Genomic DNA, 16,891 nt, shown 5'->3' with positions numbered 1-16,891 from the left:
CTGCTTAAACCTCAAGGTCTTAAAGAGTTCTTAGCAAAATAATCCCTTTTTTTTCCTGAAAGCCTCATCTTTTCCCCAATTCATTCAAACATGAATTTACTGAGACAGGCTAGGAGACAAATTTGTGGCCCAGCCATAATGCTGTGTATTTTTTTTTAAGTTTTATTATGTTAATGTTAGTCATCATACAATACATAGTTTTTGATGTGGTGATCCAAGATCCATTGTTTTCGTATAACACCCAGTGCTCCATGCTGTACGTGCCCTCCTTAATACCCATCACCGGGCTAACCAACTCCCCCTCCCCCCTCCCCTCTAAAACCCTGTGTATTCTGAATTGGAACCTCCCTCCCAAATAATCTCCAAAAATGACTATGGTTTTAGGTGCCTAACATTTGCCTTAGGGCGAATTCCCTCCCAAGGGTTTTCTGGCAGACTTGCCTTAACCAATTCAGCTGACTTGCTCAGCTTGTATAAATTAAAGAGGATATTAAGACTTAGGTTAAAGCTAGGGCATTTCCCTTCTACCCCACCCCACATCACCAAGAAGCATTCAAAAGTACTTTGTAAGTTATTAAAGTACTATATATGTATATACATATATATACATGTGTGTATCAGAGATTATGATTTCTCAAACTACCCTTATAACACCTAAGATTGTTTTATTGATCCTATTCTAGAAACACGGATAGTGGTTAATAATTTTTTTTTAATTATGACCCAGTCATGAACCCTGAGTTTCTGTCTGATTGACTGTGTAGCTTCAGTGTGTTTACTTCTCTAGAAAGTATGATTTGCAATTCCAGAAGGATCACTGGGAGGAAGAATTGTTACCCCAAATTCAACATTAAAATTATTTTCATATCTTATATATCAGCATTTCTCGTATAAAAAATGCAGGGACCTGGGCTCTACCCCAGACCCACTAAATTTCCTTTTCTATCAATTAGCACACAAATTAGAGATCCACTGCTATATGCAATATACTCCTGGTTTTAGTAAAAGTAAATTATGACATAAATAGAAAAAGAAGCAGATGATTTTATCAGAATTTAAAAGGGTGAAAGGCTGGGGCGCCTGGGTGGCTCAGTCATTAAGCGTCTGCCTTCGGCTCAAGTCATGAGATCCTAGGGTCCTGGGATCGAGCCCCACATCGGGCTCCCTGCTCAGTGGGAGGCCTGCTTGTGTTCCCTCTCTCGCTGTGTCTCTCTCTGTCAAATAAATAAAAAATGTAAAAAAAAATATAAAAGGGTGAAAGGCTTGGGGCTCCTGGCTGGCTCGGTCAGTAGAGCATGCGACTGTTGATCTTGGGGGTTGTGAGTTCAAGCTCTATACTGGGTATAGAGTTTACTTAAAAAAAAGTGAAAGGCTTGTCCAAGCATATTTTTAAGAAACTAAAAACAGCCTCATCAATTTTACTACATAAAATTTAGATTTCTTGCAGCGAAGCAAGACCATACACAGAATAAAAAGCTGAGGACAAGAAAATAGCAAGATGTATTTTCCACGACTGGCATTATGTAATGCCTTGCATTTCTTCCTTCCAATGAGTAAAGTGGATCAGAAATAAAGTTCTTTGGTGATCAGTTCACAAAATGGTAAACCAATCCTGTGCCCTTGACCTTTTTTGTTTTTATTTTCCACTGTATGATGCCATTTGGGGGGATCTTCATGTCTCCAAACCATTCTTCAAGGTCATGGCAGCCTGATGGATGCTGGTCAGGCTGGATTCCAGTTGGAATGAGAGAAGTTTCCAGAGGCTCACTGTGCCAGTTTGACAAGACAGAATCCACCCCGCTGGTGCTCAGAGGGGCAGTGCCCAGGTAGGAGGTGGAAAGGCTCACCCAAGTCACACTTCTCTCTCCAGGGTGGGTCTGATTTTGGTTTCTCTGCTCCAGCCTGCAGCAGGCACCAAACCCTCTGAGGCTGGTGGCCAAATTGTCCTGGCCACACTTATCTGGAGGGCAACAGCAGTCCCCATTGCAGGTCAGAGCACTTTGCCTTTCCCTCCTTTGCCCCTTCTCTTTTGGGGAACTTTTTGAAGGGGAGGAGATAAAGTCCCAAGGATTCCTAACTGGAAGCATTGGTTGGGACGGTCCTTGAGTAGGTAGATGTCTGACCTGGGTCTGACCAGGTAACCTGGGGCTGAAGCAGAAGGAGCTGGCTCTTCTGAGTCTAGTGAATTAGCTTTTCCACAAAAGGGGTTAGACCTCAGACAAGACCTCACCCATCCCTCTTCGACCCTCCTTGCGCAGACTCCCCAAAGGGCCTCAGATGTGCCCCAGCCTGTGTCGGTGATTCTGCCCTGAACATTGCTCTGTGCATGCAGTGCCTCTGATGTCTGTGTCAGCCTAGGCCCGGAGTCAAAGAAGACTCTGGGTAAAGGGAACTTGCAAAGGCATGTGGTCCAACAGCTTAGGAGAAAAGGGGTTTCACCTCCTGTGTGAACATCCCTATGCATTGCAGGCCCTGCCCGTGACTTGGGGGCCAGGGGAATTGGTGGTAGAGGGTCAGCAGCATCTATAGCCTGGCTCTCTGGGCCTCTTAACTACCTCCCTGCCCAAGCAGAAGGCTGGGATCTCAGTCACATGTCCAAGAAGCAGCTTGCCTGGTCAATCCCAGAGCAAAAGGCATTTAGGGTCCCAGATCCTAGAGAAAGTCCTCTTTTAATCAGAATGATCTGACTTCTATGACACATTGCTTGAGAGTGGGAGCCCCTCAGGATGAAGTAGCATACCTGAGAGATCAGGTTCAGGCTCTTTGTAAAATACCCAGAGATTCTTTCCTCTCCCATTCAGAGATACTAACTCAAACTCAATTATTTTTATGAATAAGGAATAAAATTATACAGATAAAGAAGAGACAGATCCTGTGTTCCAATTCAGATTTGTCTGAATCAAATTCTGCACTCTCCCCACTCTATGCACTCCAATTTAATTAATTAATTAATTAAATAAAAGTAAGCTCTAGGGGTGCCTGGGTGGCTTAGTCATTAAGCATCTGCCTTCAGCTCAGGTCATGATCCTAGGGTCCTGGGATCGAGCCCCGCATCGGGCTCCCTGCTCCACGGGGAGGCCTGCTTCTCCCTCTCCCACTCCCCCTGCTTGTGTTTCCTCTCTCACTGTGTCTCTCTCTGTCAAATAAATAAAATCTTTTAAAAAATAAATAAATAAAAAATAAAAGTAAGCTCTATACCCAGCCTGGGGCTCAAACTCACAACCCTGAGGTCAAGAGTCACGTGCTCCACCTACTGAGCCAGCAAGGCGTCCACACTGCCACCAATTTAGATGGTAGTTTTTCGGGCCTTAGGGAATAATTGATTTAGACTTACCAAGTATTGTGTCCTTGTTGGTTTGTGCATTTGGGTGAGTTTTTACATTATTATTTTTCTCCAGATGGAAATGTCCAGTAGGCAGTTAGAGTTTGGAAAAGAGATTGGCATGGAAATATGGATTGTGGCTTGTGGTACCTGACATGTAGTAAGGACTCTTTGAATATTTATTGAATTAAATGAATGAAGAATCCACTTGTATATCCTTCTACCCTTATCTGTGAGTATGTATTTTTCAAATGACAGTGGGACTGTACTGAATGTACTGATTCATACCCTAAGTGTAAAAAAATGAACTTTTTCTTTAAACCTCTTTACCAAGACAATACTGGTTTTTAAATAGTATTAAGAAACTAGAAGTAAGCACGCCATCTGGTGACCAGAGCCAGAACTATGAGTTGAACACAGCTAACAAAGGAAAGAGGGAAAGAGAAACTACTGGAAGGTGGGGGAAGAAGAGTTGACATTGGGGAGGGGAATACCTCAACCCTGACTCACACTGGACTGACCCAGTATCAACCTCTTCTTGGGGGCTGAGGTAGCACAAGAAGCAACGTATACTTAGATGGTTTTTCCCTGTCTCAAGTCAAGATAAGTATGTGTGTGCATGTGTGTGTATGTTTAAACTAAAAGGTCTTTTACTGTTTTGAATTTTTTCTGATTGTGGAAGTTATATGTTTCTACCAGAAAAATCTGCCTGTGTAGGAAAGTATAGAAGAAAATATAAATTACCTATAGTTCCTCTACCTAGAGAAATTGTTAATATTGACATGTATGTGCTTACATTGTGTGTATATTCCTTTTATGTTAATAAAATATATTATTCAGATACTTTTATGTGTTATTCATATATTTGTAGTTATATTTTATAGCATATATTTTATTTATTCTTTTATTTTTCTTTGCACATGTGCCATGATATTCATCTATATTCCATCAACCACACCCCTCAATGTGAAGATATATTGTTTATTGTATATATATTATAGTGAAGATAAAATTGTTCTCTTTGATCTTAAGGCCTATGTCTGAAGGCCACATGAATGTACAGGTTCCCCAAAGAGCATAAGATTTAGGAAAGAACACCAGCTTTGTTTGGAGGTGGGGAAAAATTCAAAATGATCAAGAAACTACTTTGGGCCAGGTACTTTATATTTGGGATCGTCTTTAATCATTACAACTCATTGAAGAAGGCATTATTACCTTAGTGTATATATGTGTGTGTATATATATATATATATATATATATATATATATATATGTATATATATATATATATATATAAGGAAACTGAAGCTCAAAAAACCTGGGTTTCTTTCACAGGATCACACAGCCAGTAAGTGGAAGAATCTGGATTTGAACTCAAATTTGTCTGACTCCTAAGTCAGAACTCTTTTTTTTTAAAGATTTTTTATTTATTTATTTGAGAGAGAGAATGAGAGAGATAGAGAGCACGAGAGGGAAGAGGGTCAGAGGGAGAGCAGACTCCCTGCTGAGCCGGGAGCCCGATGTGGGACTCAATCCCGGGACTCCAGGATCATGACCTGAGCCGAAGGCAGTTGCTTAACCAACTGAGCCACCCAGCCCCCCCCCCCCAAGTCAGAACTCTTAATCATTAGGCCTTCGAAAATGTCACACCTTCTTTCTTATTGCTGAGTCTAATGGTATTCATCTTTGGATGTCAGAAAAGTTGGGAACAGGGCGCCTGGGTGGCTCAGTTGGTTAAGCGATTGCCTTCGGCTCAGGTCATGATCCTGGAGTCCTGGGATCAAGTCCCGCATCAGGATCCCTACTCAGCGAGGGATCTGCTTCTCCCTCTGGCCCTCCTCTCTCTCTCTCTCTCTCAAAATAAATAAATAAATCTTTAAAAAAAAAAGTTGGGAACACCCCCACTCTCATGTCCCACTCTTGTTGAGCTTGAATTTTTTGCTACAAGCATGCTTTTAAATTTTTTTATTTTTTTAAATATTTTATTTGTTTATTTGAGAGAGTGAGCATGAGCACTGGGGGGTAGAGGGGAGAGGCAGAGGCAGAGGGAGAAGCAGACCCCTCTCTGAGCAGGGAGCTCCCCCTCCCCCATGCAGGACTCGATCCCAGGACCCTGAGATCATGACCTGAGCTGAAGTCAGACGCTTAACTGAGCCACCCAGGTGCCCCAAGCATGCTTTAAAAAAATAAAAAAATAAATAAATAATATATTTTTTCAAGTAATCTCTACACCCAGTGTGGGGCTGGAACTCACAACTCCAAGATCAAGAGTTGCTTGCTCTTCCAACAGAGCCAGCAGGCACCCCTACAAGCACACTTTTCAACTAGAAACATTAATAAGGAATTATGTCTTTTGGGGCACCTGCGTGGCTCAGTCGGTTAAGCATCTGCCTTCAGCTCTGGTCATGATCCTAGGATCCTGGGATCCTGGGATCGAGTCTGTGTTGGGCTCCCTGCTCAATGGGGAGCCTGCTTCTCCCTCTCCCTCTGCCTGCTGCTTGGCCTACTTGTGCTCTCTTTCTGTCTGTCAAATAAATAAATAAAATCTTTTTTTAAAAAAAGGAATTAAGTCTTTCAAGATCCTTAAAAAAATCTCAAAGAATATTAAATGGCACAAGAGAAATTGGGATGAAATATTTAAAATATATTACAGATTTAGAGATATCTTTGAAAAATATAAATCTCTACTCACCCAATAGAAAATGAGCAAAGTGCATGGAGAAGTAATTCACATGAGAAGACACAAATAACATGCACACACATGCACACACATACACACATATTCATTGAATCTAAATGACATTATTTAAATGGCATTATACCTTACATTTCATTCAACAAATGTTTTTTTTGTTTTGTTTTTTTGTTTTTTTGTTTTACTCAACTGTGTGTCTTGGAAATCTATCCATCTATCCATGTTGTTACCTACTGTGATATATAACAAGAAATATATTTGGTTTTTGTCTCCAGTTCCTGGCATAAAACTCCTCAAACCCTTACAGTTTCCTGAGTGGTTGGAATGTCTTTTGTCATTCATGAAGAGTCCCTTTTGAGTTTATGCTAATTAGGTGATCCGGGGTTGGGCCCTTTGATAGCTTCAAGATGGCACTGGTTACTAGAAAGACCAAGTTGAACTTTCAGCCCCTTTCAACAACTTTTGTGAAGGGGAAGGTGGGGAAGGCTGCAGACTAAGCTATATGAAAGCTTTTAAACAAGAAGATTTGATGAGCTTCCAAGTTGGTGAATGCATCCACATCCTGGGAGGGTGGCAAACCCCAGTTCTATGAGGACAGAAGCTCCTGCGTTTGGGACCCTTTTGGACCTTACCCTTTGTACCTCTTCATCCAGTTATTCATTCTGTATCCTTTATAACATCCTCTGTAATAAACTAGAAAACATAAGTAAATGTGAACCAATCTAGCAAGTTAATTGAATCCCCCGATGGAGTCATGGGAACCTCTGATCCAGTAGGTGAGAAGCACAAGTGACAACCTGGATTTAGGGTTGGCATCTGAAGGGGGTGGGGTGCAGTCTTGTGGGACTGAGCCCTTAACCCATGGTATTGGACACTCCCTCAGGGTCAGAATTAATTGCTTGCTGTGCTCAAAAAACCCCACGTTAGACCTATAGATTTAGGTCATATGTAACGGCTGCATACATTGCATAGTGTGAGTGAACATACTGTAGCTTATTCCTTAGTGATAGAGACTGAGATGGTTTCCAATGCCTTACTGTTACAAACATGCTGCAGTGAAATGTTTTCTGCATGCCTCCCTGTGCATATGTGTATTTCTCAGGAATTCGTGACTAGAAGGGGGACTGGGGTTATATGGTACATTTAGGGTACACTGCCAAACTGGCCTCTGTAATGGACATTTGTCATCTGAATTCTTGTCAGACTTTGACTGGTCTGGTCCAGTCAGACTTTTGAGGCCAAGCCTCCGTGCCTTTGCCTCAAGCTTTTTTCCCTGCCACTTCTGGGCCTCCTCTTCTCTGTTAAGCTGAATCCTATTCTATCATTAAAACTCAACTGAAGTATCATTTCCTCCCAGAAGACTTCCCTGACAGTCATCAGAGCAAGCTGAATTAGGTGTCCTTTCCTGGTGCTCCTAAATCACCAGGTGACTCAGACTTTATTATTATCATGTGTTAAAACTACGTTTAGGGGCGCCTGGGTGGCTCAGTTGGTTAAGTGTCTGCTTTTGGCTTAGGTCATGATCCCAGGGTCCTGGGATCGAGCCCTGCATAGGGCTCCCTGCTCAGTGGGGAGCCTGCTTCTCCCTCTCCCTCTGAGGCTCCCCCTGCTTGTTCTGTCTCTGACAAATAAATAAAATCTTAAAAAACAAAAACAAAAACTACGTTTAGACATCTATCGCCCCCATAAGTCAATGAACTCCTCAGAGACATTTGTGTCTTATTAATCAGCATATACAGGACAGAACACAGAAAGCACTCCTTAAATATAAGTTTTTTGAACCAATTATCCAAGACTGTGAATCAGTCTGCTCTATTCCAACCTCTGTCATCCAGACCTCAGACTGGGATTGTCCTGGGCCCGTCTGAGAGTCCCTGAGGCCAAGAGTAAGGCTGTGAGTGTATATGTTGGAGCCCGGCAGGGAAGGCCAGCGTAGCACAGGTTCTGCGCTCTGACCTTGTCTGGATTGTGGGAAAAGCAGCACCACAGTCTGGAGAGGTCCCCACTCAGACCAAATGCTGTTCCTAAGAGAAGCCCCTCCTCACCATGGCAGGCAGCCTGGAGCTGGAAGGGACCTCATTCCTTGTTCTATGTTCTACCATGACCCCTTGCTCCACCTTTCAGGGAGAAGAAGGAGGACATGAACAGAGGCCTGAAGAGGAAGAGAAGCCTCCTGGGCCTCCAGAGCCCTCCAGCAAGTAAGTGACAGCCTGGGTCCTCCTGCCCAGCCCAGAGCCTGGTACTGCCTCCCTCTGGCCCAGGTCAGACCTGCCTTCCCAGCCTCCAAGTGTTTCCCAGCAGCCTGAGTTGCTACCCCACCTTTCCTCAGAGCCCCTTCCTTGTTTCTCTGGGCATAGGAGTGGGGACACAGAGAGAGAGAGAGAGTGTGTGAGTGTGTGAGTGTGTGTGTGTGTGTGTGTGAGAGAGAGAGTGTGTGTGTGTCCAGCCCCAGTCAGGATGTGGCCAGAAGCAGAAAAGAGAAGGCTCTTGTCTCTGCATTTCCCACTTGGTTATTTCCCCTGGGGCGAAAGTGGGGGAGAGCCTGAGAGCTACAGGCTGGACAGGGCCTGCTGCAATCCACAGCCGCTAGTCTTGAGACCAAAATGCTGCCATGGGTGTCATTAGGAAAGAATGCAGAGGTGGCGGCAGCAGGGGGAACCTCTGAGCTGGAGAGGGCATTCCTCCTGGACTCCAGGCGGACAGGCCCTGCAAAGTGAAACCAGACCTGCATGGAATCTGTGCTCTGGAGAGGCTCAGACGGAGGGGGCTCTGTTTCTGCCACAGAAGGGCAGCCTCACCAGAGAACGGGAATCCCTACACCAGAAGCTCACCCTTGGCTTCCTCAGATCCCCCAGAGGAAGGCCAGGGCCCTGGAGACCGTTGCCATGGCAGTAGCTGCCAGGGCCTGACTGCCCTCCCCCTTGCCTGCAGGGCTGCCCTGCCTGCCTTCTGATTCCTTCAGCTCCTGCTACCTGAAAAGGCCTGTACTCTCCACTCTGGCTGCATGTAAACGTGCCTGGAGCCCACTCTTCTGTCAGCAGCTTTCACCAGGGGAAGACCCCTGTAACATATTCTGAAAAACTCTGGAAGGTGACATGTGGAGAACAAGTCCCTCCTGAATGATATAGGCTAGTCAAGGAATCTAGTAAGAATAGTTGGGATTCCACAGACATGGTTCCAGGGGAATCTCTTTCCTGGCTTGTTAGATGAATTTAGGCATATATTTAATCTTCTTCTGTTTCTATTTTCTCATCTGTAAAATAGGTCAAAAGCATATTTATAAAATTGTATCCATATAGTGTTTACAAATTTATATTTCTTTTTTAAAAACATTTTATTTGTTTATTTGAGAGAGAGAGAGACAACAGGTGCAGGGGCAGAGGGAGAGGGAGAAGCAGACTCCCCACAGAACAGGGAGCCCGACCAAGGACTGGATCGCAGGACTCTGGGATCATAATCTGAGCCGAAGGCAGATGCCTAATTGACTGAGCCACCCGGGGGCCCCATATTTCTAAATTTTTAGTCTAGGGCGCCTGGGTGGCTCAGTCGGTTAAGCGTCTGCCTTCCGCTCAGATCTTGACCCCAGGGTCCTGGGATTGAGTCCTGCGTCGGGCTCCCTGCTCAGTGGGGAGTCTCCTTTGCCCTCTGCCCCTCTTCTTTGCTCATGCTCTCTCTCTCAAATAAATAAAATCTTTTTTTTAAATAAATAAATTTTTAGTCTAGTCCAAATTCAGAGATGTGCAAGAATGACGATTTGGTTTTGGTTCAAAGTGGTATGAGTTTGGTTACTACTAAAGTGGCAAATATACAATGCAAAGGATATAAAAGAGATGATAGTGCATGTGACTGAATGCAGCAATCCAGTCTGTGCCTTGTATGTCACTATGGTATGGCCAAAGCTCGGTGGTCTTGGCAGCCCCTGTAACATGAAATGCTCACCAAGTCAAAGGAGCACAGAACTGTGGGAGCACTGCTTTTTAAACTCCTAATCCTGTGAGCTCTCGGAAAAAATGTTGGACTAACCTACAAGGCAACACATCTGCTACTCAGTGAGCCACTTCACCAAACCCTAATGTCCAGGCTGTAAGCTTTTTTTTTTTTTTAAGATGTATTTATTTATTTGAGAGAGAGAGGATGGTGGAGGGGCAGAGGAAGGGGAAAGGAATCTTAAGCCTACCTGACACAGGGCTTGATCTCACGACCCTGAGCCCAAACCAAGAGTCAGATGCTTAACTGACTGGGCCACCCAGGTGCCCCAGGCGGTAAGCTTTGACATTCTCTCTAAGATTGCCTGGGAATGCCTCTCTTCTGTGTTTGCTCTTCAGAGAAGGAGTTTTCAATGCAGTGCACCTAAGGGCTTTTTTCTTTTTCTTTTTTTTTTTTTTTTTTGTGTGTGAGAAAGGCTGGTGAAGATCTACTTCATTGGGAGGAGAATATTTCCAACTATACTCAGTTTGGCAGAAGAAAAGTTCTAGAATGTTTATTCAAAAAGTGCACAGAAGGGGTGCCCGGGTGGCTCAGTCATTATGTGTCTCTGCCTTCAGCTCAGGTCATGATCCCAGGGTCCTGGGATCAAGCCCCACATCGGGCTCCCTGCTAGGCAGGAAGCCTGCTTGTCCCTCTCCCACTTCCCCTGCTTGTGCTCCTGCTCTTGCTCTCTGTCTGTCAAATAAATAAAATCTTTTTTAAAAAAGTGCATAGAAACAACTTGAGGAACTTATAGCAAAAGGGAGGCACAAGAAAGGATGGAAGAAGGGATCAGAAATGTTCAAAGTGAAGGAGATCATGTATGTACCATGATAAGTGATGAAATCAGACATAGACTACAAACCAAGCAATGGGTCTATAGTGCTCTGAAAGAATCCCTTTTTCTTTTTTTTTTTTTAAAGATTTTATTTATTTATTTGAGAGAGAGAGAATGAGAGATAGAGAGCACGAGAGGGAAGAGGGTCAGAGGGAGAAGCAGACTCCCCGCCAAGCAGGGAGCCCGATGTGGGACTCGATCCCGGGACTCCAGGATCATGACCTGAGCCGAAGGCAGTCGCTTAACCAACTGAGCCACCCAGGCGCCCAGAATCCCTTTTTCTCTAGGTTGAACTAAACTAGCTGTTTCTTCAGAAGCAATGGTGGTGGGAAGCCTTTGCTGTCATAGGGCTGGCTTCTCATGGCTCTCAGACTTGTGGTCTACTTGTATGTTCTTTTTTTTTAAGATTTTTTTTTTATTTGAGAGAGAGAGCACAAGTGAGAGGCAGAGGCAGAAGCAGACTCCCCGCTGAGCAGGGAGCCCAATGCAGGGCTCGATCCCAAGACCCTGGGATCCTGACCTGAGCTGAAGGCAGACGCCTAACCGACTGAGCAAGCCAGGGGCCCCTACTTGTATGTTCCTGAAATATCCCAAAGAACAATTCCTTTATGAGATGTATTTTCCTTTATATTGCCTATTCCTATTCCTTTATACTATCACGTCTGAGGGAATTTCTCATTTTGGGATAATGGTACAGCAAAAGCACAGAGTGGGTAAGTATAAAGCATGTTTGGGTCACACACTGATTAGGGGTCTCTTTTGGCTGGAGCAGAGGAAAAATGGTTGGCAAAGCTGAGAATATGTGACTCAGGTTGTATCCTGAAGAGCCCTGAATGTCAAGATGTAGAATCTAAGATTATTCAATGGATTATGTGGTTACCATCCAGAGCACTTGAGAATGGCAACATGAAGATTGATTTGGTCATTTACTGCTCCTTGAATTTTTCTCTCATAACTCCAATCCACACTGGAAATTGTTCTCTCCAAATACTTATTTGGAGACTTGCTAATAATCCCTACCTCACAGACTGCTGGGAGGCCTTGTGTGGAATAACCCACTAGCCTATTCAAAGCAACCATCCTCATGTGGGGCACATAGCAGGCAAAGTATGAGGTTCCCAAAGGTCTCTAGAGAACAAGGACCATTTCTTTGTGGTTGGCCTTTGTGTCTCCCCCACCCTATCTAGCCTCAACCTAACATCCTCTGGTGGATATACAAGAAATCATGACTGCCTTTCATTGCATGCCCAAGACGTAGGGCTCTACCATCCCCAGTCTAGCTAAATGCAAAATTGGTGTTGGTCAATTTAGTTTATAACTTCTGTTAGAACTATAAGCAGTAACTAGTTCACGATTGTGTATGGTTGTGAGGTTTAAGGGTCCTGTTAGCAGGATATAGTTGTATAGGTGAAGTGAAAAACTCAGAATGGGTAGAGGTAATGCAGAGGTGAATTCACCATGAAGCTAATGACACCTATGTTTCATGGCCCCTGGATTCATATGGGCACCATATAAGGCCTCTGGGAAGGGTTATAGTTAGCGAAATTCTAAGATGGTCCCCTCAGTGACCTTCACACTTATATAGTTCCCTAATTCCCTCCTCTTGATTTTAGATGGAACCTGTGAATATGAGGTATCACACCTGTGATTATGTTACATTACACCACAAAAGAGATTTTTCAGATGCTATCAGAGTCTCAAATCATTGAGTTAATTAAAGGGCAGTCACTAAGTGAGCCTGACCTAAGCAGATGAACCCTTAAAGAGATGGCCCATCCTCATGTGAGAGAGATTTGAAGCATGAAACGGATTCAACATGAGGGGGCTTTTCCACTTTGGCTTTGAAGATAGAGGGCCATGTGGCAAGGAATGTGACACCTAAGCTGAGAATGACTCCAGCTACTGGCTAGGAACAAAATATGATCTTATTAATCCTACAACCACAAGAAAATGAATTCTGCCACAATCATGTAAGCTTGAAAAAGGACTCTAAGCTCCATATGAGAATGCAGCCTGGCTGACACCTTGATTTCAGCCTTAAGAGATCCTGAGCAGAATACCCTGTTATAACACATCTGGACTTCTGACTTACCAAACTGTGAGCCAAATAAATAGGTGTTAATTTAAACAGCTGAGTTTGGTATTTTGTTACATGGCAATAGAAAACTAATATAGGGGCCATGCTATGTCTCATATGTTTTTGTAAAGTTAGTTGAAGCAAGAATGTTGACTGCAATTTAAGACTACTCTCTTCTTCCACTCCTACTTCCTGTCGCATTTTTGGTGGTGAGATAGATGCAGTCATGTTTTACATCAAGCTAAGAGGAAGTGATTTGGAATTACACTTAGTTTAGGTTTAATTGGATAATTTATCCATGTGTTTCTCAGTCCCTTCTAGGTATAATTAAGTAATTACTAGTAAGGCTGCACAAGGTGGTGAGTAGAAACTCTAGGATTCAAACCAGGGTTGGTGTGAGTCTAAGGCTATTGAGCCTAATGCTGCGTTCTTAATGCATTTCATACACTTAGCGAACCATGAACAAATCTATTTTTTTAAGATTTTTATTTATTTATTTGAGAGAAAGAGAGAATGAGAGGGAGAGAGAGAGAGAGAGCATGAGAGGGGGGAGGGTCAGAGGGAGAAGCAGACTCCCCACTGAGCAGGAAGCCCAATGTGGGACTCAATCATGGGACTCCGGGATCATGATCTGAGCTGAAGGCAGTTGCTTAACCAACTGAGCCACCCAGGCGCCCCCATGAACAAATCTTATAACTCAAATTAAAGGCATGATTGTTTAACACCAGCCATGTGCCAGCATTTGACACTATTTCCGACTTCATTAGCTGATCCCAAGATATTTTTTTAGTCTTGACTTCCATTGCTGTCCTGTATGTACAGTATGATTTATCAAAAATGGATTCCTGTCTTTCTTACACCAACCATGTTTGTGGATTTGCCCAATCATATCTATACAGGTTCATATTAATTTCTGGGTGATTTGGCATGAAATACTGACATTGACTAAGATACCATTGTAGGGGCCAAGGGCAGGCTGCCCTAAAATGTGCCATTTTGGCATATGATTTATTTATTTATTTATTTATTTATCTATTTCCTTTTAAAAAAAAAAGGAAACTCTACTCCCAACATGGGGCTCGAACTCAAGACCTCAAGATCAAGGGGCACCTAGGTGGCTCAGTCGCTTGAGTGTCTGCCTTCAGCTCAGGTCATTATCCAGGGGTCCTGGGATCGAGCCCCACATTGCCTCCCTGCTCATCGGGGAGTGTGCTTCTCCCTCTGCCTCTGCCCCTCCCCCGCTCCTTATCTCTCTCTCTCTCTCTCTCTCACAAATAAATAAAATATTTTTTTAAAAAGAAGACCTCAAGAATTTTTTTAATCTTTAAATTTTTTATTGTTATGTTAATCACCATACATTACATCGTTAGTTTTTGATGTAGTGTTCCATGATTCATTGTTTGTGCATAACACCCAGTGCTCCACGCAGAACGTGCCCTCTTTAATACCCATCACCAGGCTAACCCATCCCCCACCTCCCTCCCCTCTAGAACCCTCAGTTTGTTTTCCAGAGTCCATCCGAAGACCTCAAGATTAAGAGTCACATGCTCTACTGACTGAGCCAGCCAGGCACCCCTGGCATATGATTATTTTAAATAAAATTTACTTAAGAAACAGCTTGTGCAAGAAGGACACTCAGACCCTCCTCTGTCCTCCTGATAACAGAAAATAAGCCTCCCATGTGAAAGGTCCCCTCCCTGTCCCAGGGGGTAAAGGAACATCCTTATCACCAGAGATAGGGAATTCAGGGCTGAGAAGGCTGTAGAAACAACTCTTGTTACTTTTTACTAATTTACTACCCCAGCCCAAATTCTTAAAGCTCCCAAAGTTAAGTTTTCTCTGTCCTATCAATTCCTCACAGATTTATTTAGTCTTTTTGTCTAAAAAGTATAAAAAGTAGCCACTTTGGTCATTTCTTTAGGTCTCAATTTCATTCCTGGGCCTCTGTGTGCACATAATAAAGCTTTTATTTTCCCCCTGTTAATCTGTCTCATGTAAATTTAATTCTTAGTCCAGCTGGATGGCCTTGAAGGGGGTAGGAGAAGAAAAATAATTTTCCCTCTACCCTTCTGGGTTCTTGGCTGAGAACCACCCCCAACCCCGGCTCCTGTAATAAATGATTAACAGGAGAAAATCAAATAAGTTTAATAACATGTATATCTCCTGTATACATGGGAGAAGCCCAGAAAAACTGAGTAACTCCCCAAAATGGCCCAAGTCACCACCTTAAATACCAACTCCAGCTAAAGACAAAGGAAGATGTTGGGAGTGGGGGAGTCAGTTAAGGGAAGTTACCAGGCAAAGCACAGTAAACTAGGGTAAGGTTGTTAGGTAGATTTAGGTCTTTGCCTTCCCCATTGATAAGAGTTTCTATAGATTTTTTTTTAAGTAATCTCTACACCCTACATGGGGCTCAAATTCATGATCCCTAGATCAAGTGTCATGCTCCACCAACTTAGGCAGCCAAGTACCCCAAGAGTTCTTAGAGAATTAGTCATCCTTTTTTTCCTGGTACACAGAGAAGGGAGACACCCTTACAAAATGAGATTTCCCTTATAGATGTAAATGTCTCTTTTAAAAGGGTAAATTCTATTCAGTTTTCAGAGCTTTTCCTGTGGATGCTGTTTTTTATTTTTATTTTATTTTATTTTTTAAAGATTATATTTATTCATTTGAGACACAGAGATACAGAGAGAGAGAGAGAGCATGAGCAGGGGGAGACGCAGAGGGAGAGGGAGAAGCAGGCTCCCTGCTGAGCCAGGAGCCCGATTGGGGCTTGATCCCAGGACCCTGGGGTCATGACCTGAGCCAAAGGCAGACACTCAAACATCTGAGCCACCCAGGCGCCCTTAGATGCTGATTTTTAAAGAATAATCAGCCTAAAATAATCCTTATGCCAAATATGCCAAAGAGACACATTTTGGGGTGTCAAATTCTGTTCCCCTTCAGGACACTGGCATGACACTGCATCATTATTAAGAATATTTAAGATAAGAATTTGCACAAGAAAGTTTAAAATAAATCTTAAGCCCACATAAGAAAGAAACTTGAGAGAGGTTGACAGCAATTTATTCAAATTTGACAATACTAAAAATCTGCCTTCACCATAATGAGTAGTAAAGTTGAAACTTCTATCAATAATCATAATAAATTGATTATAATCATATAATCATAATAATTTAATTTCCATGCAAAGGAAAGATTGAATGATCTTAACATTTTCTCTAGGAAAAATGATATTACAAAGATGTCATATGAAGAGAGGATCAAAGGATTTGTAGCCAAAAAAATTGTAGGGGAAATGGTCAGAGGTGTACGAGGCAGTTAATAAAAATGTTATTTGGGATGAGAGAAAAACTCTCTGTAAAGGCCTGATAAACAAGGGAAGTCATTTTAGATTTCTAAGTCAACATGATTCTATATAAACTTTGTTCAAACCAAAAGCCTGATTTATGGCCTACTATGCATGCATTGTATACCTGCTTTGTGAAAGAGTAGCCTAAAGGAAAACCATCTTGTCCTTGAGATATTGATCATTGCTCCCACAGCCTGCATTCCTTTACAATAAAACTCATGATTCCTGCCAATATGCTATAGTCTTTTGAGTTTTTCTAAGATGTAAAAAGTATATAACTCTGTAAAAACTATTCATTCTCCTGAACACTTTCTTTCCTGCAAAGAGCATGTTTCCTAGGCAGCCGTCCTACCTAGGGCTTGACTAAAACTCTTTCTTACTTTTAGAAATTCTAAAAAGTTTGTTCATTTTGTGTCAACATTTCTATGGAAATTGGGATGTTTCACATATGTCAGCTGTCCAAATTTTGTCATTTCTTTGCTCATTATAAATAAATACTAACTTTGGTACCTAATTGCATCACACATACTTCTTAATGCTTCTTTTCTTAAAGAGGGTCCCCCAAATTGTGTCAGGCCCCACAACCTAGATCTATCCCTGGGGTGTTAAGTAGTAGAAAATTTTTGGTTGCAATTGGA

Source organism: Zalophus californianus, chromosome X, assembly GCF_009762305.2.
Source record: "Zalophus californianus isolate mZalCal1 chromosome X, mZalCal1.pri.v2, whole genome shotgun sequence".
NCBI lineage: Eukaryota > Metazoa > Chordata > Mammalia > Carnivora > Otariidae > Zalophus > Zalophus californianus.
The sequence above is the reverse complement of the archived record's forward strand: the minus strand, read 5'-3'. Positions refer to the sequence as shown.